Raw genomic sequence first — 24,556 nt, 5'->3', positions numbered from 1 at the left:
TTGTTGACAATGACAAGGGAACAAATTGGGAATGCGAGGAATGGGTAGTTAGGATGATAGTTTTTACATGCTCAGACAAGCTAAATTATCTTATCATAAATAATCTGTGAGATAGAGACGATTGGGTTTCCTATGAATTTCTGATGGGAACATGGGTGGAAGTGCTTGGCCTCAGTTTGCTGATAAAAAAAAAAAAAAAAATCCATCCAGTGGCAAATTCAGGGAAAAAATTTTTCAGAGTCAATATATAGACACATTATATTATATATTTAGTATACTAAAAAATAGTACACTAAATACTTATATAAAAGCAATTAAATTTTAAATTTAGGAAGATGAGATTCACATTTTGTGGGTGATGGTGCATATACTCTATAAACACATAATAATTTGCTCAATATAGGGGTTGATTGATTTCCTATTAATAAAAATAAGTTTTCCATTAAAAAAAGATGTTAAAAACTTAAATTTATGAGGTATTAATTTAAACCAATATATAAATATATAAGGGTGAAAAACTAGGGATCAATTGATCCTCTTTTATAGGAATGGATCAGCCACTGAGTCCATCTTGATATCCAAAAATTGTAAATCCTGTGCTTCCCTCCACGTCATCTACTTCCCTCCACGTCATCTCTTCTCACCTCTTTCCCTACTAATTTAGCACACTTCTTTACTTGAGTCAATTTACTCACACTGAAATAAAATTTTCTTCTGCAATGATCTTAAAAGTGTGCTATCTAAGTTTGTCATGGACACAAGAAACACAAATATTAAATAAGTGGTTTTTGGTTAATAATTTCTTGGGTTGAATTGGTAGTATAGCCTTGTGAAAGTTGGCTTGTACACACCGTGTGTGTGTGTGTGTGTAGAGGAGAGCAGAGCTAAGAATATGGAATATAGGAAGCAAGATATAATATCGGTCAAAATCAAAGGACCAAATTGTAATTTTTTTTAAACTTCAGTTGTTTTCCTCTTTGAATCACATTAAATTTTAGGCTTTCAAGATATTCAAACAACATAAATTCACACGATAAATACATTCACACTATCACATGGATAGTCACACACCATAAATCTTATTGTTTTGAGATTGTTATAAAACTTATTGTTTTGAGATTGTTATAATTAAAATGTTTTGCAGTTGGAAAAAGAGAGAGAAAAACAGTAAGAGAAGGAAAAAAAAAGTCAAATTCTTTATTTTGTTGGAAGAAAAAAGGAAAAATAAAAATTTAATTCCCTTGTTTTGTAAGAAAGTAAAGGAAAAAAAAAAAAAGAAAAATTTTGCAAGTCTTTATGTGGAAGATACTTAAATAGCATTTTGAAACATTCTGAAATTGGGGGAACAAAGTGAAAAGCAATATTAATTTTTTTTTTCTATTTTTCTTCAATGCCCTTTTTCCCTGCAAATTAATTTTTAATTTTATTTTAGTATAATTTTATAAAATATTTTGCTTACAACGATGAGAATTACCTTTCAAATTGTGATTCTGGTAATCCCTTCGATCAAAATAATTTAAATCCCTATTCTATTATCAGACTTTTTATTTTTTATTTTTAACTTTATTGAGTATATTGATTCATTACGACGAACTATTTATAGTGCATCACTTTTTTGTTATAAAATTTTTATGTTTTGTTATCTTTTACATTTAATTTATTCACTTAATGATTATTATAGGAGTTTATTTGACATTATTATTTGAGCTTACATTGAGAAAAACACTATCTAAAAAATTAATATTTATTAAGAATCTTTAACTAAGGTATATTTTGTATTGAGTAAAAGGGAGAGGAAAATGATAGGGGAGGGAAAAAAAAAAAAGATAAGATAATTCTCTTATTTTGTTGGAAGGAAAAAGGAAGAAGGAAAAATTAAAAATCCATTCTGTCCTATTTTGTAAGAAGGAAAAAAGTCATTTTATTTTCCATCCCAATTACGAAAAATAGTGGAAAAAAGTGTTAATTTTTTTTTCTTGTTCCTCTATACCCTTTTTTTTCTCAAATAGTTATTCTTTAATATAATGTTATTTATTCAATATGGGCATAGTTGTAAAATATAATAATTTTTTCTTTTCACTTTTTTTTCATACAAACATGGAAAATAAATAAATGACTTCCTTTCCTTCTTTTTCCTATGGAAAAGATTTTCCTTATAAATATGGAAAATAATAATTTTCATTTCGGTAGGGATTTTATTTTCCTTATAATTCCTATCACTTCTACTTTCTCAACTTTGATTTCTGTGCAAATAGGAAACTTAAGGAAGAAAAGAGAGTGGGATTATATGGAAAGTAAAATCCATACAGAAAGGATAGAAAATAAAAGGAAAAGAAGTGATTTTTCATGTTTTGATAGAAATAAAAGTGAGAAAAGAAAAGTATTACATTTTTACAGTTATACTTATATTGAATAAATAAAATTATATTAAAGAATGATTATTGGAGGAAAAAAGGGAATAGAGAGAAAACAGAAAAAATTAATGCTGCTTTCCACTATTTTCCGTTCAATTTGGGCAAAAAATAAAATAGCTTTCCATACAAATTCAAATAAATTTTCTTCTTTTCATATTTTCCTTCTTACAAAATAAATGCAATTTTAATTTCTCCTCCTTCATTTTTCCTTCCAACAAAATAAGAGAATTGTCTTCCTTTTTTTTTTTTTTTTTCTCTTCCCCTATCATTTTCCTCTCATTTTTACTCAATACAAAATATAACTTAATTAAAGATTCTTAATAAATATTAATTTTTTAGATAAGGTTTTTTTTTTTCTCAGTATGAGCTCAAATAATAATATCAAATAGACTCTTATAATGCCATAATGATTATAATAAGTGAATATATTAAATATAAAAAATAACCAAACTTAAAAATTTTATAACAAAAAAGTGATGCACTTTAATGTTGTTCATCATAGTGAATCAATACACTTAATAAAGTTTTAAGAAAAAAAAAAAGTCTATGATAAGTGCATAATTGATTAATTTTACTCACATCACATTTAGTATTTTTAGCATTTTTTTTTATGTTTAATTCAGTTGGTTAAAATATATTTATCATTTAGACATATTGTTAGATAGTTGTGAAATAATTGTGTTAAATGGAGAAATTTTCAGCGTTTGATTTTTGCTGCATTTTTCAGGTGTTTCTAAAGTTATGGGTCTCCAAATTGAGTGTTGTTTAATCCATTGAAAAGCTAAGAGAGAGCACTTCAAAAGATAAAGAGGGACCAAAGCCCAAATCAGTCTCCAAGGTTGACAAAATGAGCTATGGATTTATTGTAAAAGCCCAGACTCGATAGGTCACGACCAGTTTTAGTATTTATTTTGTATCTGGAGTTTCAGATGTCCAAAAGAAGCAAGGACAAGTCCAATTAAACCTTAAAAGCCACCTCTACAACTTTTATGAAGGGCTGGATGAGAGATAAGGCCATTTTAATTGTCAAAAATAGCAATAAACTCATCAGAATGGGCTAGACCGTCTGACTGAATCAGTCCCAGTTTTTGGGCCATAACATGGGCTGTGGACCTCGGATTTGGGTCAATGAGTACCCGTTGGAAAGCTAAGAAATAGGGCTACAACTTTCCTAAAGAGGGCAGAGGCAGATTCAGAACGAAAGTCACTGAAAATCTGCCTTGATTTCAAAAACGTGAATGCAGGCTGAAAATCTGCATCTTGAATTTCAAGACCTTTCCTAGTTTGGTTTGGTTCCTATATTTGGGAATAGGTTTTTTTTACTATAAATAAGTCTTTGGGCAGCAACTAAGAGCATCTCAATTTAGACTTTCATTCTCCATTTACATTCTAGATTTCTTCTTTATTTCTTCTTTAATTTTCTGTAAGCCATGAACATGAGTGGCTAAGTTTTTAATTCAGTTCAAAGGATTCAAGCTCTTTTGCTTGATTTGTGAGACCAGGTACTTAATTTAATTTATGTCTTTTTGAATATCTATTATTTTCTGATTTAATTATTTTTGATCTATTGAATGATTTGCTAAAAATGCCTATTAGTTAATTGTTTGATTTGATCAATTGCTAGTTCATCTTCATAATCCGTAATTATTGTGTAAGATTGAACATGAGTAGCAATTAGGTTTTATTGATTATGATCCCAGTTTTTGATAATAACCTAAGGAAACAATAGAGTGGATTAAATGATTTATGCTTCATAAATTATTATTTAGCTTAACTACTTCCTTTTCTCAAAGCAGTTATTAATTTGATAAGGATTGCTTAATACCAACTCAGTTAATAATTAGAGTCAATAAGAGTGCTGGGCTCGAATTGATGAGTATAGGGAAGTCAGGGGTTCACCTCGCTATTTGGTAAATCTACATTAAGTATTCAATAAGAGATCATTATATTTCTTTTGTCTATGATCAAATCAATGCATTGGAATGTGAATTACTTTGGACTGAAGTTTGTTTAAATTGAGATTTTCATATTTAGTTCTTGAATTTCTGATTTCTTTTGATTTTGTGTTACAAACCCCCCCCCCCCAATCTTTGTTTCTTTCATTTTCCATTATACACAAGTGCACGAAATTTAATAATTCAATCTCTAGGGTTCAACCTGAATTTACCACTTGCTACAGAAAATATTTTATTACTGGTAATTTCAGTTAATTTAATTTCTGGTAGATTCGACACCCATCAGTCTAATAATAGAATAGGGAGTTACCTTATTTTGATTGAAAAGATTACCAGAACTACAACTTGGTGGATAATTCCGATCCTTGCAATTAGGCCAAATCCCATGAATGCCAAAATCAGTAGCAGGTTTTCTAGTGGTTGGGTAGCAGCAACTTTGCTTTGTATCATAGTATGAATAATTAAAAAAAAAAAAAAGAACTCAAATCAATTATGAAGCTTAACTATTAACTGATTAATTTACCTGTTGAAGAAAGTAGAAGAAATCAAAATTTTGTGACGCACAAAGGAGAGATAGGTAGAGGGCTGCCAAAAGCTTCATTAAGATTGAACTATAGGCTTTCATCCTTATTCAACTTTTAGAGATTATGGATTTCTAATACTCTTATCTATTTTTTTTTTTTTTTTGAGATTATGCTGTTTACAACTATATTTATAAGCCAAAATGGAAGGTTCTAGAAATGAGTATCAATCTGTCATTCTTATTAATTTACATTATCCATGGCATTATTTAACCATTTCCTCATTATTGGCATATGTCGGCTGTCCCTCCTTCTCTACATGGGTTTTCAATTTTTTCCTTTCCTTCTTTAGCCATTGTGATCATAATTGACCCTAATCTTGATTCTTGCCTAGATTCATTTAGTATTAGATCAAAATGTTGTTGCATCTCTAGCCGCCCATTAATAGGCCAAAATGGAAGATTTTTTTATAATATTCTTTATCTAATACTCTTATCTAATTTCTTTTATGAGGATTTTTTTTCGGTGAGAATATGCTGTTTATAGCTGTATTAATAGGCCAAAATGGAAGGTTTTGGAAATAAGTATCTGTCAATCTTATCAGTCGATATTATCCATGGCATTGTTTAACCATTTCCACATTATTGGCATATGTCAGCTGTCCCTCCTTCTCTACATTGGTTTTCAATTTTTTTCCTTTCCTTCTTTAGCCATCATTATCATAATTGACCCTAATCTTGATCATTGCCCAGATTCATTTTGTATTAGATCAAAATGTTGTGTCTCTATCTGCATAATTTTTGTGAGTTTATTCGCATTACAACAACAATAACAAGCAAGTATGAATTAAAAAAATAATTGAAATCAGCTATATAATATTTTTTTTCATCTTTTCATCATTTAGCTCTATTATACACTAAGTCTATCCATTGATGGATTAAAAAAAAAATTCAAGGTCAATATATAGTCAAATTATATAATAAATTTAGTATACTAAAAAATAGTATGCTGAATATTTATATAAAAGCAGTTAAATTTTAAATTTAGAAAGATGAGACTCACACTTTTATGTGTGAAGGTGCAAATACACTACAAACACACAATAATTTACTCAATATATAGAGGTCAATTAATTTCTCCATTAAAAAAAAAAAGAGAGTTCAATATTTAAATTTACGAGGAGTCAATTTAAACCAATATATAAATATCTAAGGATGACTTGAGAAAAACGGGGGCTCAATTGACCTCTCCTTTATAGGAATAGATTCACCACTCAATAGATCTCAATATCCAAAACTTGTAAATCCTGTGATATTACTTCTTTCCACGTCAACTTAGTCCTCTCCCTCCCTCTTTTCAACCCTTCCCCTTCTAACTTAACATACTTATGTACTTGAGTCAGTTTACTCACATTTAAATTATATTTTCTTCTATTATGATCTTAAAAGTGTAAAATCCGATTTGTCATGGACACAAGAAACCCCAATAATAAATAAGTGGTTTTTTGTTGTTTATCTTAGGTTGAATTGGAATTATATAATTATAATTAAGGGTTTTTTTAAAAAGGATATAATCCAAATTATAGTAAGATGATAATTAATAATAATAATGATTTCATACGTAGGTTGGTGGAGGTGCAACATGCAAGTTAAAGTGATTTGGTAGTAGATTGGCATTGTAGTGGCACCATTTGCTCTGTTGTGCTATATCATTTTCTTTTTCACATTGGAAACCTCAGCCTCTGTGATAGTCGACTCGTGCACGCCATGTGCATGGAGGAGAGCAAAGCTTAGAATGTGAAACATAGGGATCAAGTTATAATATCGGTCAAAACTTAAGGACTAAATACTAAATTTTTCTTTTTAAAATTCAATTGTTTTCCTTTTTGAACCACATCAAATTTTTGGCTTTCTATTCAAACTATATAAATTCACACGATAAATACATTCACACTTTCACATGTAAGATTTTTGCCTGGTAATTAATATTACCATATGTGCCAAAATCAATCCCTTTAATGTGACCAGTTATTAATTAATATTTACTTTAATTAATACAAATCCTAATTATATAAGGATTACTCTAATTAAAGTAAATTCTAATCGTATATGAATTACTTGATGGATACACTAGATTGAATCTTGGAGATATATATATATATATATATATATATATATATATATATATATATATATATATATATATATATATAAGCTAGTTTTCTCTCTACCCATAAGGAAACATACATTCTCTTTCATAAAGTCAGAGATATTAGGGTGATCTCAAGAAAATATTCCATCACTAAAGTTTTGTGTGTGAATAAAAAATGGTCAAGAGGGAGAAATTAGTTTATTGAATCAAAGGGTTTCTCTCAATTATTATCATGATTCAATTAAACTCCACATCAGGTATACTTTCTAGATCTATGAGAATTTATTTGTTTAAGATCTATTATTAGGGTAATAGTTGAATCTTATGTTTATGATTTATATTATGTTTATGATTGTTATGGTATATTAAGAATTATTTTTTTACATGTGGTATTAGAGCCCTAGATTTTGAATAATTAAATTTCTCTATCAAATTTATGATGATGAACATGATGTTAATGTTATTACTTGATGTAAGATCTAGGTAGAATTAAAGTGTAGATCATGAATGTTTTATGATTAAAGTTAATGATTAAAATAGTAATAATAATAGCATTAAAATTTGACCCAATTAAATTTTGGGCATGAGGATTATTAACACGATGAAAAATCATGTCATAAAGAGATTTAAGTTTGAGATCAAGCTCTCTCAAAAGAAAGAAATTAAAAGAAAAAAAATTATATATCAAAGTGGCTTAATTATTTTGGCCATGAATTTCAAACTACATGAAAATGTGCTTGTGATGGAAGATGCTTAAAATTAATTAATTAAAGTTTGGCCCAAATTTAATTAGGCCATGAAAGTTCAACACGATGAAGAAAATATGTTGGAAAGAATAATTCTTTTGGGAACATGTTCTCCTGAAAGTAAGGAAAGGAAGAAAAAAATTATGTTTTCTGCACAATCTAATTAAGATTTGTAACTAAACCTAATAAATGAACAAATATTAGGTTTATTAGGATATATAATTTATATGCGTGCCTTATGATATTTGTTTTAGTTTGTTAGTCACCAAAGTGGCCGAACTATGAATGATGTTTACATGCATATAAAAATTATCAATTATCCATACTAATAGATGCCTATGATAAAAAATGGATTAATTGATATTCGCTAGTCATTAGAACATAAGAATTTTACCCAAAGGTAAATCAATTATTCTATGAATAGTAAAAATTATGAGGACAATAATATTTTATTAAATATATATTGGATATCCAAAGACAATATGTATATTTGATGTAAGTTAATTATTATCCAATCAAGTTTAAAGGTATTTAATTTAGGATAGTATATTATAGTATCTACCTAATGGAGAACTATAGTACACTTTAACTGTTAAAATTATTTAAATATATTTTGAGCATATAAATATCATATTGCAGTTGTTTCTTTTCATTCGCAAGCTTAATCTATTATTGTTCTAATAGATTGAACTTCTTTAAATGGTCTGAGCAAATCAAGTTCCATTTAGGTATCTTGGACCTTGACTTGGCATTATTTGGAAAACTAACTCACTATTATTATGGATACAAGCAGTTAGGAAGAGAAGTTATACCATAAGTAATGGGAATGGTTAAACAAATTAAGCCTTTTATTTTTTGTGATTGACTATTGCCAATAACATAAGAACTATAATTCCACAAACTAAAAATGCAAAAGAATACCTTAAACTTGTGAACCTTAAACTTATTGAATATATGTTCCATTCTGAAGTTAAGTCACTTGCTAGTACTCTAATGGCATAACTCATGACCATGAAGTATGATGGATCAATGAGTATGCAAGAGCACATTATTGGAATGAGTGATACTGCGGCAAAACTAGAAACCTTAAGGATGGTGGTTGATAATTCCTTCTTGGTGTAGTTTATTCTAAACTCATTATCTACTAAATATGGGCCATTTCAAATTAATTACAACACTATTAAGGATAAGAGGAATGGTAATGAATTGGCTAGAAAACTAGTTGATGGTTGTCGAATCCACCAAAATTTAAATTAACTGAAATTACTAGCTATAAAATATTTTCTGCAGCAAGTGGTAAATCCAGGTCGAACCCTAGAGACTGAATTACTAAAATTTCGTGCACTTGGGTAATGGAAAAAAAAAAAAGAAACAAAGGTTGGTGGGGGGGGGTGGTAATTCGCAGTTCAAAGAAGAAATCAGAAATCAGAAATTAAGAACTAAAATTAAATATAAAACTCTCAAATTAAACAAACTTCAGTCCAAGGTAATTTGCATTCCAATGCATTGATTTGATCATAGATAAAAGAAATACAATTATCTCTTATTGAATACTTAACGTAGACTTACCAAATAGCGAGGTAAAATCCCTAACTTCCCTATACTCATCAATTCGAGCTCAACACTCTTGTTGACTCTAATTATTAACTGAATTGGTATTAAGCAATCCTCATCAAATTAATAACTGCTTTAAGAATAGAAAGTAGTTAAGCTGAATAACAATTTATAAAGCATAAATCATTTAATTCACCCTATTGTTTTCTTAGGTTATTATCAAAAACTGGGATCATAATCAATAAAACCTAATTGCTACTCATGTTCAATCTTACACAACAATTAAAGATTATGAAGATGAACTAGCAATTGACCACATCAAACAATTAACTAATAGGCCTTTTTAGAAAATCATTCAAGATCAAAGACAATGAAATCAGAAAATAATAGATATTCAAAAAGATATAAATTAAATTAAGAACCTGGTCTCACAAATCATGCAAAAGAACTTGAATCCCTTAAACTGAATTAAAAACTTAGCTACTCATGTTCATGGCTTACAGAAAATTAAAGAAGAAAATTGAAGAAATCTAGAATGTGAATGGAGAACGAAAGTCTAATTCTCTCTTTTCGAGAGGCTATTGAATGTCCTTTGTGTCGGCTGCTGCCTCTTCTATTTATAATAAATGGTCTAGGCTTAGGTTTTTTAGAGTCTCTGTCAAAAACTGCAACTGGAGCAAAATCAGGAAACTGATTGTCGACGGATACACGGCCCAGGGCCGTGTAACTTACTAGAGCTGAATGGGTATGTCTTGCACTGGCACAGAAGGTTAAACAGGTCTCCAGGATTTACACGGGTCAAGTTACACGGCCCATGTACTTTGTTTCTTCCTCAGTTCTCTAGATTTCTTCTGGCAGAATGTTACACGAGTTTGTGGTTGTGCTTACATGACCCGTGTTCTTTGTATCAACAACGCTTCTCAATCCTTCAAACTTTCCAAGTTTTCTTCCACACTTCTATGTTCTGGGACTTCACCAAAACCTTGAAAAATACAGCAAGAGTCAAATTAATGCAAATGCTAAAAATTCTCCATTTAACACAATTATTTCAACAACTCTCTAAACATATGCCTAATAGATAATTATACCTTAATCAACTGAATTAGGCATAAAGATACCCTAGAAATATTAAATGTGATGGAAGTAAAATTAACAAATTATGCACTTATCAAATTCCCCCACAGTTATTCCATGCTTGTCCTCAAGCATGACTTAAATTCTTAATCAACTCCACTTAGAAGTTCCTTAACTTCACCCTATCACAACATTCTCTAACAAAAGATTAAAAGTTTGAAAGAAGAGGCAAGTAAGGTAATAACCATCACAACAAATTCCATCAACACCATACCAATATATCAACAATTTTTCCAATATAAAACAAAAGGCTTGAAATCAATTAAGCTCACACAATTAAAGTTCCATAAAATTTTAAGTCAATACACATCAAAATATAAGGCTAATTTATCAAGGCACAACAATTATAGCTCTTTGCAAATCTTAGGGGAGATAAAAATGCCCCTTTTATATATATATATATATATATATATATATATATATATATATATATATATATATATTTGAAATTGGTACTTCTCTCTTGTCACGGTTACTACTTTTTTTTTTCAACCGTCACCTTTAGAAAAGTACTTTGCTCATATCCTAGCTAGCTTTTGGCCTGAGAATCGACATGGGGTTCATGAAGACCCCTGGTTAGTTTGCTTAACTAAAATAGCAGAGCAATTTTCAAGTTCAACCTTTTATTTCCCCCAATTTATGCATCTACATATTATAAAGTGCCCTGATAGATTAAACAAAGTTCTGAAATATGCATGACACTAGTTTAAAGCACACATAACTAATCATTTCACCATTAAATCAAGCCTAAATGATTTATGCAGGAAAAAATTGCTCTATGGTATGGAGAAGAGGGAAAATCCATCATTAAAGTTACTATTACCTTACCTAAAATCTCAAAAATTTAATCTAAAATAGAAAAGTCACTTCAAGGACAAAGCACTTCTCTCCCAGAGTTAATATAGAATCATGAATCAAGCTTATATGAACAAATTTTTTATTTATTTTATTTTATTTTAAATTAAAGCAACAAATTTCTCCTTCCCCACACTTAAAACTTACATTGTCCCCAATGTAAAGGCCAAATGCAAAGGAAAAGAAAAAAAATGCTAGAAAATAAAATAAAATAAGATAAGGGAAAGAAAACAAATCTGATTGTGGCTAACAAGCCACCCATGGGTTGCCTCCCAAGAAGCGCCTTTGTTTAACGTCGTTAGCTCGACATGGCAAAGTTCCTTAATCCACTGAATGCTCTTGAAACCCCTCATAAAATGGCTTGAGTTCATAACCGTTGACCTTGAACACTTTGTTAGTTCCTAAACTTTGAATTTCAACTGCACCATAAGGAACCACATTAGTAACAACAAAGGGTCCAATCCAACGAGAACGCAACTTACCAGGCATTAGCTTCAATATGGAATTATACAATAAAACTTTTTGCCCAATCACAAACTGCTTCCTTAGTTTATCATCGAATGCCTTTGTCTTTTCTTTATAGATCCTAGAATTCTCATGAGCCTTAAGGCGAATTTCCTCTAATTCATGCAAATGTGATTTTCTTTCTAACTCATCCTCCATGCTTAACTCAAAAACATCCTGCACAAATGTATCAACAACATCAATAGAAAAAATAGAATGATTATCAGCAGGATACTTTATGGCATCAAAGATATTAAATTTGACAGTCTCTCCATCACACTCCATAGTTAAGGTACCCTCATCCACATTAATTTTTGTCTTGGCAGTTTTTAGGAAAGGTCTTCCAAACAAAATCAAAGCTGACTTTGATGAAAGAGCACTATCATCCATATCCAGAATGTAAAAATCTATAGGAAAAATCAATTCTCCAACCTGCACCAACACATCCTCAACTAATCCCAATGGGTAAGCATTAGAACGATCAGCTAATTGAATAATGACACTGGTTTCTTTCAAAGGACCCAAATTTAAAGTTTGAAAAACTGAATTTGACATAACATTAATAGATGCTCCTAAATCTACCATTGCACTTTCAAATTTAGAATTACCTATTCTGCAGGGAATAGAAAACAAACCTAAATCCTTACACTTAGGGGGTAATTTTTGCTGAATCAATGCTGACACATTTTCTCCCACATTGATCTTCTCATTAATACTCAACTTGCGCTTTGTAGTGCATAATTCCTTAAGGAATTTAGCATACCTGGGAATTTGTTTGATCGCATCAAGTAAAGGTATATTAACCTCTACCTTTCTAAAAGTCTCCAAAATTTCTTTCTCTTGTTCTTCTTTCTTCGTCTTGGCCAACCTGCATGGGAATGGAGGAAGAACAACATTATTAACCTTATTCAATTTAGGTTCAGTATTTACCTCAACTTCAAGAACTTCAGATTCTTTTGCTCCTTACTTCTTCTTTTTCGTTGACTCATGTGGAGTCTGGTTATCAACTTCTTTCCCACTCTGCAACAGTATAGCACTCGCATTTTCTCTGGGGTTCATGACTATTTGTGATGGAAGCCTTCCAGAACCTTGGGCTTCCAGCTTACTCATAGATGAAGCTAATTGACCAATCTGCCTCTCTATATTTTGAATGCTATTTCTGGTCTCCTGTTGAAACTGTTATGTATTGTTAGCCAAAGCCTTAACAATTTCATCAAGTGACATACCTTGATTTGAGGGAGGTGGAGGTGGTTGATTCACTTGTCTCTGCTGCTGGTATTGGTTTTGCACTGGTTAATTCCCATAACTCAGATTAGGATGATCTTGCCATCCTGGATTATGAGTATTGGAAAAGGGATCATACCTATGTTGTGGCTGTCCATAATTTCCTACTGCATTAACATGTTGTATTGATTCATCCTCTTATAATGCAGGACACATGTCAGTAGCATGACTCGAACCCGAACAAATTTCACATACCTTAACAGTTTGCATGTTCCCTATAGCCAATTGCCTCACCAAAGAAGTTAAATCAGAAATCTGTTTCTTAAGTTAGATGTACTTACCTCATTAACCTTCTTAGGTGTGTGATCCATTCTCATTCCAAACTACTGAGAATTTGCTGTCATGTTAGCAATCAGCCTCCTTGCCTCTTCTGGTGTCTTATCAACCAAAGCTTTTCCACTAGCAGCATCTATCATACTGCGGTCCATTGGTAGAAATTCCTCATAGAAATACTGAATCAACGGCTGCTCACTTATTTGATGAGGACGACAACTTGCACACAGCTTCTTAAATCGCTCTCAGTACTCATACAAGCTCTCTCCATTGTACTGTCGGATGCCACAAATTTCTTTTCTTATGTTGGCAGCATGAGAAGCAGGAAAATTGTAATGGCTCGGCCCACTAGTGATATTGTCCGCTCTGGGCTGAAGCCCTCACGGTTTTAAAACGTGTCACTAGGGGTTACGAACCACCAACTTATAAACCCAGCGTCTCTCCCGTGTTTTGCCGATGTGGGATTTGCCTAGGGTGTTACAATCCACCCCCCTTATGGGACTCAGCGTCCTTGCTGAGGTTTGCCCCACCATCGTTCAAGGTTGCACGCGGAGCGGCTCTGATACCACAAATGTAATGGCCTGGCCCACTAGTGATATTGTCCACTCTGGGCTGAAGCCCTCACGGTTTTAAAATGCGTCACTAGGGGTTACGAACCACCAACTTGTAAACCCAGCATCTCTCCCGTGTTTTGCTGATGTGGGATTTGCCTAGGGTGTTACAAAAATACCTCTCCAGAAATATCTGCTTCATCCCATTCCATGAGTTGACAGATCCGGAAAGAAGGTAATACAACCAATCCTTAGCTGTGTCTTCCAGTGAGAAAGGACAAGCTCGAAGCTTGATTTGATCCTCTGAAACTCCTTGAGGTTTCATGCTGGAACACATAACATGAAATTCCTTTAGATGCTTATGTGGATCCTCACCTGCAAGACCATGAAATTTAGGCAACAAATGGATTAGTCTAGATTTTAACTCAAAAGCAACATTTAAAGTAGGGTATTGAATATACAAAGGTTGTTGGTTTAGATCAGGAGCAGCCAACTCTTTCAAAGTCCTAGCAGCCATGGTTTTATTTTCGGAATTTGAATCCAAATCCGAATATGAACTTAACTCCCTTGGAACTTGGACTCCTTTAGATGTACTCGAAATCTACCTAGCTTGCTTCGCCAATTTTCTCAACTGTTTAGCTGTTTTTTCTACTTCTGGATCAAAGATCAACTCACCAAATTGAGAAGTTCTTATCATAAACAAAAAGAAATCAAAGTAAAAACAGAAAAATGCCTCAAAACTCTAGAAAACAATCAAATTTGGCCTCAAGAGGGTGGAGCCAATGAATTTATTCATTGGTCTTAATTAGAGCATCATTTCCTTCAAAATAGATATGGGCCTCCCTCCAAATTCAACCAAAAATCTGTCGATGAATAGTAACACCATAATTTTTTTTTCCAAAAACCTGAAAATAGCAACACTTCACAAACAAAATTAATAACATAATACCATGACAAAAAAAAAAAAAACACAATCTAATAAATTTCAGTCCTCGGCAACGGTGCCAAAATTCTTGATAGTTGTTGAATCCACCAAAGTTTAAATTAACTGAAATTAGCAGCTATAAAATATTTTCTGTAGCAAGTGGTAAATTCAGGTCAAACCCTAGAGACTGAATTACTAAAATTTCGTGCACTTGTGTAATGTAAAAAAAAAAAAAAAAACAAAGGTTGGTGGGGGGGGTGGGTAATTCGCAGTTCAAAAAAGAAATCAGAAATCAGAAATTAATAACTAAAATTAAATATAAAACTCTCAAATTAAACAAACTTCAGTCCAAGGTAATTCGCATTCCAATGCATTGATTTGATCATAGACAAAAGAAATACAATTATCTCTTATTGAATACTTAACGTTGACTTACCAAAGAGCGAGGTAAAATCCCTAACTTCCCTATACTCATCAATTCGAGCCCAGCACTCTTGTTGACTTTAATTATTAACTGAATTGGTATTAAGCAATCCTCATCAAATTAATAACTACTTTAAGAATAGGAAGTAGTTAAGCTGAACAACAATTTATGAAGCATAAATTATTTAATTCACCCCATTATTTCTTTAGGTTATTATCGAAAACTGCGATCATAATCAATAAAACCTAATTGCTACTTATGTTCAATCTTACACAACAATTACGAATTATGAAGATGAACTAGCAATTGACCACATCAAACAATTAACTAATAGGCATTTTTAGAAAATCATTCAATAGATCAAAAACAATGAAATCAAAAAACAATAGATATTCAAAAAGATATAAATTAAATTAAGAACCTAGTCTCACAAATCATCAAAAGAACTTGAATCCCTTGAACTGAATTAAAAACTTAGCCACTCATGTTCATGGCTTACAGAAAATTAAAGAAGAAAATTGAAGAAATTTAGAATGTGAATGGAGAATGAAAGTCTAATTCTCTCTTTTCGAGAGGCTGCTGAATGTCCTTTGTGTCAACTGTTGCCTCTTCTATTTATAATAAATGGTCTAGGGTTAGGTTTTTTAGAGTCTCTGTCAAAAACTGCAACTAGAGCAAAATCAGAAAACTAATTGTTGACAGATACACAGCCTATTTATCACTACATGGCCCAGGGCCATGTTGTTAGTAGTATGCCCTAGAGCATATCATTTAGTATGTGTCTTGTACATATTTTTATTAATAAAAGGCATTTCCACTTTTCCGTTTACATAATATGTTTATGTGTAATAGAAAAGGTCCATTGATATTTTGTTAGAAATTCTATTCTTAAGTTGTTAAGAATATGAGTGACAGTATTTCTAGTACAAAGTATCATAAATAGGTTCACAATCGAGGATACTTCATAATAAGGACATGACTTATCCAGAAAGATTGTATTCATGTTTGTTCCTAAGTTATTTATATGAGATATAAATAAGATGGAATGGTGAGCCTCATGCCATATGACAAACATGATAGGCACTTATACATGATAAGTAGGCCGAACTAGTGATACTTATGACAAGCACATGGAGTTTACTCTTGTCAATGTTTTGTCATAAATCATATCAGTGCATATAATCTTTAGACCTGAGATAACACAGTTATCTTGTATATAGGTAGTTTGAGTTTGATACTGTTTTCATACTTGTACTGTTTATGGGTATATGGGCATGTGTTGGCTCCTACTAGTTATATATGGAGGTAGGTGTTGATCAAGATGGAATCTGTTCCTCTAAGTAAATAGAGATAAAATCCTATGTTCATTTAATTGTTCTTGATGTTTCAAGTTCCTGGCCAGGACAGATAGGTTTATTCAGAAAAGAGTTTCTGATGAGAAAATCTTTTAATCAAGAACTGGAATTAAAAGAGAACATAATATTCATAGCAAATGGAGTTTGACATAAACCATGACTCCAGCTTGACTTGGGATTTTGTAACAGAGAGATTCCAGTGCATGGTAACATATGATTATAGGTTCATTTAAGGTAAACCTTATTACTAATTGGATGGCTATGGCATACTATGCTAGGTGTTAACCATGGTCTATGAGGTGCATAAAATGATTTAGAGAAATCATTTATGGTAAGAAAGAGTTCTGATGATATTAAGAGTTGATATCATATCTCATTGTCAATTAGTGATGAGCCTAGTAAGTCACACACATACACAAGTTATCACCTAATTAAATATGATTTAATTAATTAATTAAAGAGTTTAATTGATTAATTAAATAGGTTTGGTTTGCAATTAGATTGCAAAGTCCCTAGCATGACTTGAAATCAAATCTAGATTATTGGATGTATAGTATAAGTTAAATTTATATTTAAAGTGTTTAAATATGAATTTAATTAATGAGAAATTAATTAATAGAGATTAATTAATTAATTTATATTTGATATAAATTAATTAGAAGAAGAGAAATAATTATTTTGGGTTGAGAACTCAAAATTAAGACACATGGGGCATTTTGGTCATTTCACAATGTGACACGTGGCACCATGAGATGGTGACACATGGCATTACACATAAGCTTGCCAAATGTCTTTTAATCATGTAAGATGATTAAAATTAAGATTAAATATAGGTTTGACACTTGGCACAATATGATTGGGTCACTTAAACCTAGAGCTAATCAAAGGGTGACATGTGGCAAGGGTTTAATGTGTTAACCTAGCTATATAAGTGTTGTTATGAGAAAAAAATAAAACATAAGCAGCAGCCACTCCTTTGTGCTGCCACATTGGTGTGCAATTCTCTCCTCTTCTTCTTCTTCTCTCATCAATCCAAGAGATTAGAAAAATAATCTCTTGAATTAAGAACACCAAAAATTGTTTCTAGTGTCCTGTTTACATCTCTAATCTTTTAAAAAGCAGAGCTTGATTTTCTAATTAATAGAAAAAGCTTTAGAAGCTGTTCAAGGGCTGCCATAGGTGTTCTTGGTGTGGACAAGCTAGAGGGACAACATCTGGTGTCCTGAAGACGAATCTCAAAGGCGCAAATACACTACAGTGCATCAAGAGGTTACTGTGTTTGTTCTTGATTTAATCTAGGGTTCTAAAATTAATCTGATTAATTTTAAAATCTTAAATGACAAATACAGATCCAAAAACATATTAAAAGAGTTTTAATATGTTGTTTATCATTGAAATCAAATAGATAAACCCAGTATCTCTCGTGTTTTGCCGATGTGGGATTTGCCAAGGGTGTTACAATCCACCTCCCTTATGGGAGTCAGCGTCCTCACTGAGGTTTGCCCCACCATCGCTCAAGGTTGCATGCGGAGCGGCTCTGATACCACAAATGTAATGGCCCGGCCCACTAGTGATATTGTCCGCTCTGGGCCGAAGCCCTCACGGTTTTAAAATGCGTCATTAGGGGTTACGAACCACCAACTTATAAACCCAGCATCTCTCCCGTGTTTTGACGATGTGGGATTTGCCTAGGGTGTTACATATATATATATATATATATATATATATATATATATATATATATATATATATATATATATATATACGTTTAAAAAAATTATTTGATTTAAATAATTTGAATAATTAATAACAAGTAAAGGGGCATCCCCCATTTAAGCAGTTTAAGGGCATCCCTTTAACTACTAAAAAAATTTTTATATAAAAATAATGTTTGATTTAAATAAATTTTAATGATTAATAACAATTTAAGGGGTATCTCCCATTTAAGTATTTTGAGGGGTAGCCCCCTTTAACTACTAGAAGAAAAAAAAAGCATTTCTAAAAAAACTTAATAAACTAGTAACAATTTAAGGGGCATCGCCGTTTAAGTAGTTTAAGGGGTACTCATTTAACTATTAAAAATTCTATAGAAAAAAAAAAACATCTTTTTTTTTGAAAATAAATTGGTTTTTCTCTATTTGTAGGTTCTATAATTTGACATTATCAATATAGTTCACACAATGGAATATTCACTACTTTAATATTAAATCTCAGAGTATAGCTCAAGTATTCACTTTGGCATATGCACTATGGCCGGATCCATCACAATGAGGCAGTATTCACTTTGGCTGATGCACTATGGCCGAATCCATCACAATAAGGCATCCCAAAGTTGTGGACAAAGACATTTCAAAAACTATAATACACGTTTAACATGCTATTTGTACTGAATAAGACATGTTCTAACTTTCTTGGCTTTTCACTAGTTAATAGTAACATAGTTACAATTTTAAAACCACCATGAATTTGTAAAAAAAAAAAGTCCTTCAAAAAGAAATTAATGATAATGCTATCAGCAAACTACAAGTGCAGAACCTTCCCATTACCAAAATATAAAGTCCACGGAGTGTCTCTTAACATTCAGATCCTAATATGCCCATTTAAACAATAAAACAACACTTCCTAGAAAGTACTAGTAGTGAAAAGTTAGCATCTACACATATGAACGGTTAGGCATATTTGACAGTTCAGGTTCCCTCTTAATCCAAAAGTGTGTGCTTGCCTTGAAACACCACACAATCAAAATCATACACAACCCAAATAGAAGCCCATTGAAGTTGACCAATAGCAGATTAAACATTACTTGCAAACACAGAGAACAAAATAAATCATTTGATTATCCTTGAAATATATATATATATATATATATATATAGATATATAGATATAAACACCTGAACTTAAATGGAATGATACTTTGCTTTTGTGCAAAAACGGACACTTTGGAGAAATAAGGGAACAAACCAATCTGGCCCTGAATGTGGATCTGCTTTGCGGGTACAGGTTCTGTTGGTGGTAAAACCATAAAAAGGAAAGAAAGGGTCTTGATGTCAATGAAGGACAAGGAGGGGAACATCTATGTCACAAAGGAGGCGAAAGTTAGTGCAATGGCATTCACAAGAGGCGCTGAAAGTTGTGTCTCCACTTGGATCTAATAAAGGTAAAGTGCGAATAGGGTGGTGTTTCTTATAAAACGGCAAGGGGATGAGTGTTTTGTCTTGAGCCCCTGTGACATTGTAAGGGATGGTATTTAAAAGGAGAAAAAATTCGAAAATCAAGGGCCATGATTTAAGATACCAAAAGAAAGGTTGAGATTAAAAGAATGAATTTTATTTTTGATTTATTATTATAATAATAATAATTATTATTATTATTATTTAACCTTAAATCTAATGGTAAAAAAAAAATCAAAGATTTAGAATAAAAAAGGACTATTTGGTTTTATTTCCTTTTGATCTAAGGATTGAGATTTGCTCTTACAAATTAAATCAATGGTTGAAATTAAATTGTATAAAATTTGTCTTCTTTACTTTAACTAATTCTTGATCTAAAGGTGGGGGAATTAAATTTTTTTAAAAAATAAGGGCTAGGATTTAATGATACTAACATTTGTCTTTATTTCTTTAACAAACCCCGAATCTAATGGTCCAAAATTAATTCCTAAAATATTTAATGGCTAAGATTAATTTGGGACTATTTTGTCTTATTACTTTTTGATCCAAGGGTCTAGATTTGCTTTTACAAATTAAAAGGCCTTGATTAAAATATATAAAAATTACTTAACCCAACTCTTAATCCAAGGGTGCAAAATTAAATTCTAAGAAAATAGATGACCAAAATCACTTTGTACTAATTTGTCATTTTCACTTTCAATCCTAAGGTCGAAATTAATTCTTACAAAAATTAATGATCAAGATTAAAAGGTGCAAAATGATTTAACTAATTTTTAAGCAAGGGGTGGGAATCAAATCCTAAGAAAATTAAAAAGTTAAAATTAAATTTATTTTTATTCTCTTAAATCTAATGGCTAAAAAATAAAATTAAAAAGAAAATAAAGTGTAAGGATTAATTAAAACAATTTTACCCTTTTCTTTAATTTTTAAAATTAAATTTTCAATCTAAAAATGAAATGAAATTTTTAAAAAATTGATGGTCAAAATTAAAATCAAATCACAAATTAGAACTAAAATAAAAGTGGAAGTTAATTAAAAAAAGTTAAATGAGATAGGGAATTAAAAGTAAAATTAAAACAAAATTGAAAATTAAATTAGAATTAAAGTAATAGTGAAAACAACCATCTAATCGATAAAATTGTATTTAATTATTTATTTTTTAAAATAATTAAATTTTTATTTATTATTATTTTTATAGGGCCAAATAAAATATAGTTTCTTAAAAAAAAAAGATTTTATTGGCCCAAACAAAATATAGTGTCTACAGAGGGCTACCAAAAGCTTTGTCAAGATTGAACTATAAGCTTTCATCCTCATTCAACATTCAGAGATTATGGGTTTCTAATACTCTTATCTAATTTCTTTTATAATTTTAGTGAGAATAAGTTGTTTATAGCTGTATTAATAGGCCAAAATGGAAGGTTCTGAAAAAGAGTATATGTCAATTTTATCAGTCTATATTATTCATGGCATTGTTTAACCATTTCCTCATTATTGGCACATGTCGGCTGTCCCTCCTTCCTTACATGGGTTTACAATTTTTTATTTCCTTCTTTAGCCAACATGATCATAACTGACCCTAATCATTATCCTTGCCTCAATAGTTGAAATTAAATTGTGCAAAATTTGCCTTCTTTACTTTAACTAATTCTTAATCTAATGGTGGGGGAATTAAATCTTAAAAAAAAAATAAGAGCTATGATTTAGTGGTACTAACATTTGTCTTTATTTCTTTAACAAACCCCCAATCTAATGGTCCAAAATTAATTCCTAAAATATTTAATGGCTAAGATTAATTTGGGACTATTTTGTCTTATTACTTTTTGATCCAAGGGTCAAGATTTGCTTTTACAAATTAAAAGGCCTAGATTAAAATGTACAAAAATTACTTAACCCAACTCCTAATCCAAGGTTGGAAAATTAAATCCTAAGAAAATAGATAGCCAAAATCTTTTTGTACTAACTTGTCATTTTCACTTTTAATCCTAAGGTCGAAATTAATTCTTACAAAAATTAATGATCAAGATTAAAAGGTGCAAAATGATTTAACTAATTTTTAATTTAGGGGTGGGAATCAAATCCTAAGAAAATTAAAAGTTAAAATTAAATTTATTTTTATTCTCTTAAATTTAATGGCTAAAAAATAAAATTAAAAAGAAAATAAAGTGTAAGGATTAATAAAAACAATTTTACTCTTTTTCTTTAATTCTTAAAATTAAATTTTCAATCTAAAAATGAAATGAAATTTTTAAAAAAATTGATGGTCAAAATTAAAATCAAATTACAAATTAGAACTAAAATAAAAGTGGAAGTTAATTAAAAAAAGTTAAATGAGCTAGGGAATTAAAAGTAAAATTAAAATAAAATTGAAAATTAAATTAGAATTAAAGTAACAATGAAAACAACAATCCAATCGATAAAATTGTATTTAATTATTTATTTTTTAAAATAATTAAATTTTTATTTATTATTAATTTTATAAGGCCAAATAAAATATAGTTTCTTAAAAAAAAAGATTTTATTGGCCCAAAAAAAATATAGTGTCTACAGAGGGATACCAAAATCTTCATCAAGATTAAACTATAAGCTTTCATCCTCATTTAACATTCAGAGATTATGAGTTTCTAATACTCTTATCTAATTTCTTTTATAATTTTAGTGAGAATAAGTTGTTTATAGCTGTATTAATAAGCCAAAATGCAAGGTTCTTGAAAAGAGTAATCTTATCGGTCTATATTATCCATGACATTGTTTAACCATTTCCTCATTATTGGCACATGTCAGCTGTCCCTCCTTCCCTACATAGGTTTACAATTTTTGCTTTCCTTCTTTAGCCAACATGATCATAATTGACCCTAATCATTATCCTTGCCTCAATGGTTGAAATTAAATTGTACAAAATTTGCCTTCTTTACTTTAACTAATTCTTGATCTAATGGTGGGGGAATTTAATCTTTTAAAAAAAAATAAGAGCTAGGATTTAATGGTAATAACATTTGTTTTTATTTCTTTAACAAACCCCCAATCTAATGGTCTAAAATTAATTCCTAAAATATTTAATGGCTAAGTTTAATTTGGGACTATTTTGTCTTATTACTTTTTGATCCAAGGGTCTAGATTTGCTTTTACAAATTAAAAGGCCTAGATTAAAATGTACAAAAATTACTTAACCCAACTCCTAATCCAAGGGTGGAAAATTAAATCCTAAGAAAATAGATGGCTAAAATCACTTTGTACTAATTCATCATTTTCACTTTTAATCCTAAGGTCGAAATTAATTCTTACAAAAATTAATTATCAAGATTAAAAGGTGCAAAATGATTTAACTAATTTTTAATCTAGGGGTGGGAATCAAATCCTAAGAAAATTAAAAGTTAAAATTAAATTTATTTTTATTCTCTTAAATCTAATGGCTAAAAAATAACATTAAAAAGAAAATAAAGTGTAAGGATTAATTAAGACAATTTTACTCTTTTTCTTTAATTTTTAAAATTAAATTTTCAATCTAAAAATGAAATGAAATTTTTAAAAAATTGATGGACAAAATTAAAATCAAATTACAAATTAGAACTAAAATAAAAGTGGAAGTTAATTAAAAAAAGTTAAATGAGCTAGGGAATTAAAAGTAAAATTAAAATAAAATTGAAAATTAAATTAGACTTAAAGTAATAGTGAAAACAACAATTCAATCGATAAAATTGTATTTAATTATTTATTTTTTTAAATAATTAAATTTTTATTTATTATTATTTTTATAGGGCCAAATAAAATATAGTTTCTTAAAAAAAAAAAGATTTTATTGGCCCAAACAAAATATAGTGTCTACAGAGGGCTACCAAAAGTTTCATCAAGATTGAACTATAAGCTTTCATCCTCATTCAACATTCAGATATTATGGGTTTCTAATACTCTTATCTAATTTCTTTTATAATTTTAGTGAGAATAAGTTGTTTATAGCTGTATTAATAGGCCAAAATGGAAGGTTCTGGAAAAGAGTATCTGTCAATCTTATAAGTCTGTGTTATCCATGGCATTTTTTAACCATTTCCTCATTATTGGCACATGTCGACTGTCCCTCCTTCCCTACATGGGTTTACAATTTTTGCTTTCCTTCTTTAGCCAACATGATCATAATTGACCCTAATCATTATCATTGCCTCAACGGTTGAAATTAAGTTGTACAAAATTTGCCTGCCTTACTTTAGCTAATTATTGATCTAACGGTGGGGAATTAAATCTTAAAAAAAAAATAAGAGCTAGGATTTAATGGTACTAGCATTTGTCTTTATTTCTTTAACAAACACCCAATCTAATGGTCCAAAATTAAATCCTAAAATGTGCAAAAATTAATTTATCCAACTCCTATTCCAAGGGTAGATAATTAAACCCTAAGAAAATAGATGGCTAAAATCACTTTGTACCATTTCGTTATTTTCACTTTTATTTCTAAGGTCTAAATTAATCCTTACAAAAATTAATGATCAAGATTAAAATGTGTAAAATGCTTTAAATAATTTTTAATCTAGGTGTGGGAATCAAATCCTAAGAAAATTAAAAGTAAAAATTAAATTTGTTTTTATTCTCTTAAATCTAATGGCTAGGAAATAAAATTAAAAAGGAAATAAAGTGCAAGGATTAATTAAAACAAATTTAGTCCTTTTCTTTAATTTTTAAAATTAAATTTTCAATCTCAAAATGAAATTAAATTTTTATAAAATTGATGGTCAAAATTAAAATG

At 30.2% G+C, this 24,556-nt stretch overlaps 1 non-coding gene across 1 annotated transcript; it reads left to right on the top strand.

Moving 5' to 3' along the window:
- The first annotated feature begins 13,592 nt into the window (after window positions 1–13,592).
- LOC131176432 (small nucleolar RNA R71) lies at window positions 13,593–13,699 on the top strand. The gene has a single exon (XR_009146510.1). It is a non-coding gene; the product is annotated as a small nucleolar RNA R71 (small nucleolar RNA).
- Window positions 13,700–24,556: the final 10,857 nt, after the last annotated feature.

The sequence above is a fragment of the Hevea brasiliensis genome, unplaced genomic scaffold (assembly GCF_030052815.1).
Source record: "Hevea brasiliensis isolate MT/VB/25A 57/8 unplaced genomic scaffold, ASM3005281v1 Scaf102, whole genome shotgun sequence".
NCBI lineage: Eukaryota > Viridiplantae > Streptophyta > Magnoliopsida > Malpighiales > Euphorbiaceae > Hevea > Hevea brasiliensis.
Note: the sequence above shows the minus strand (reverse complement) of the source record. Positions and strands in the feature narration are given on the sequence as shown.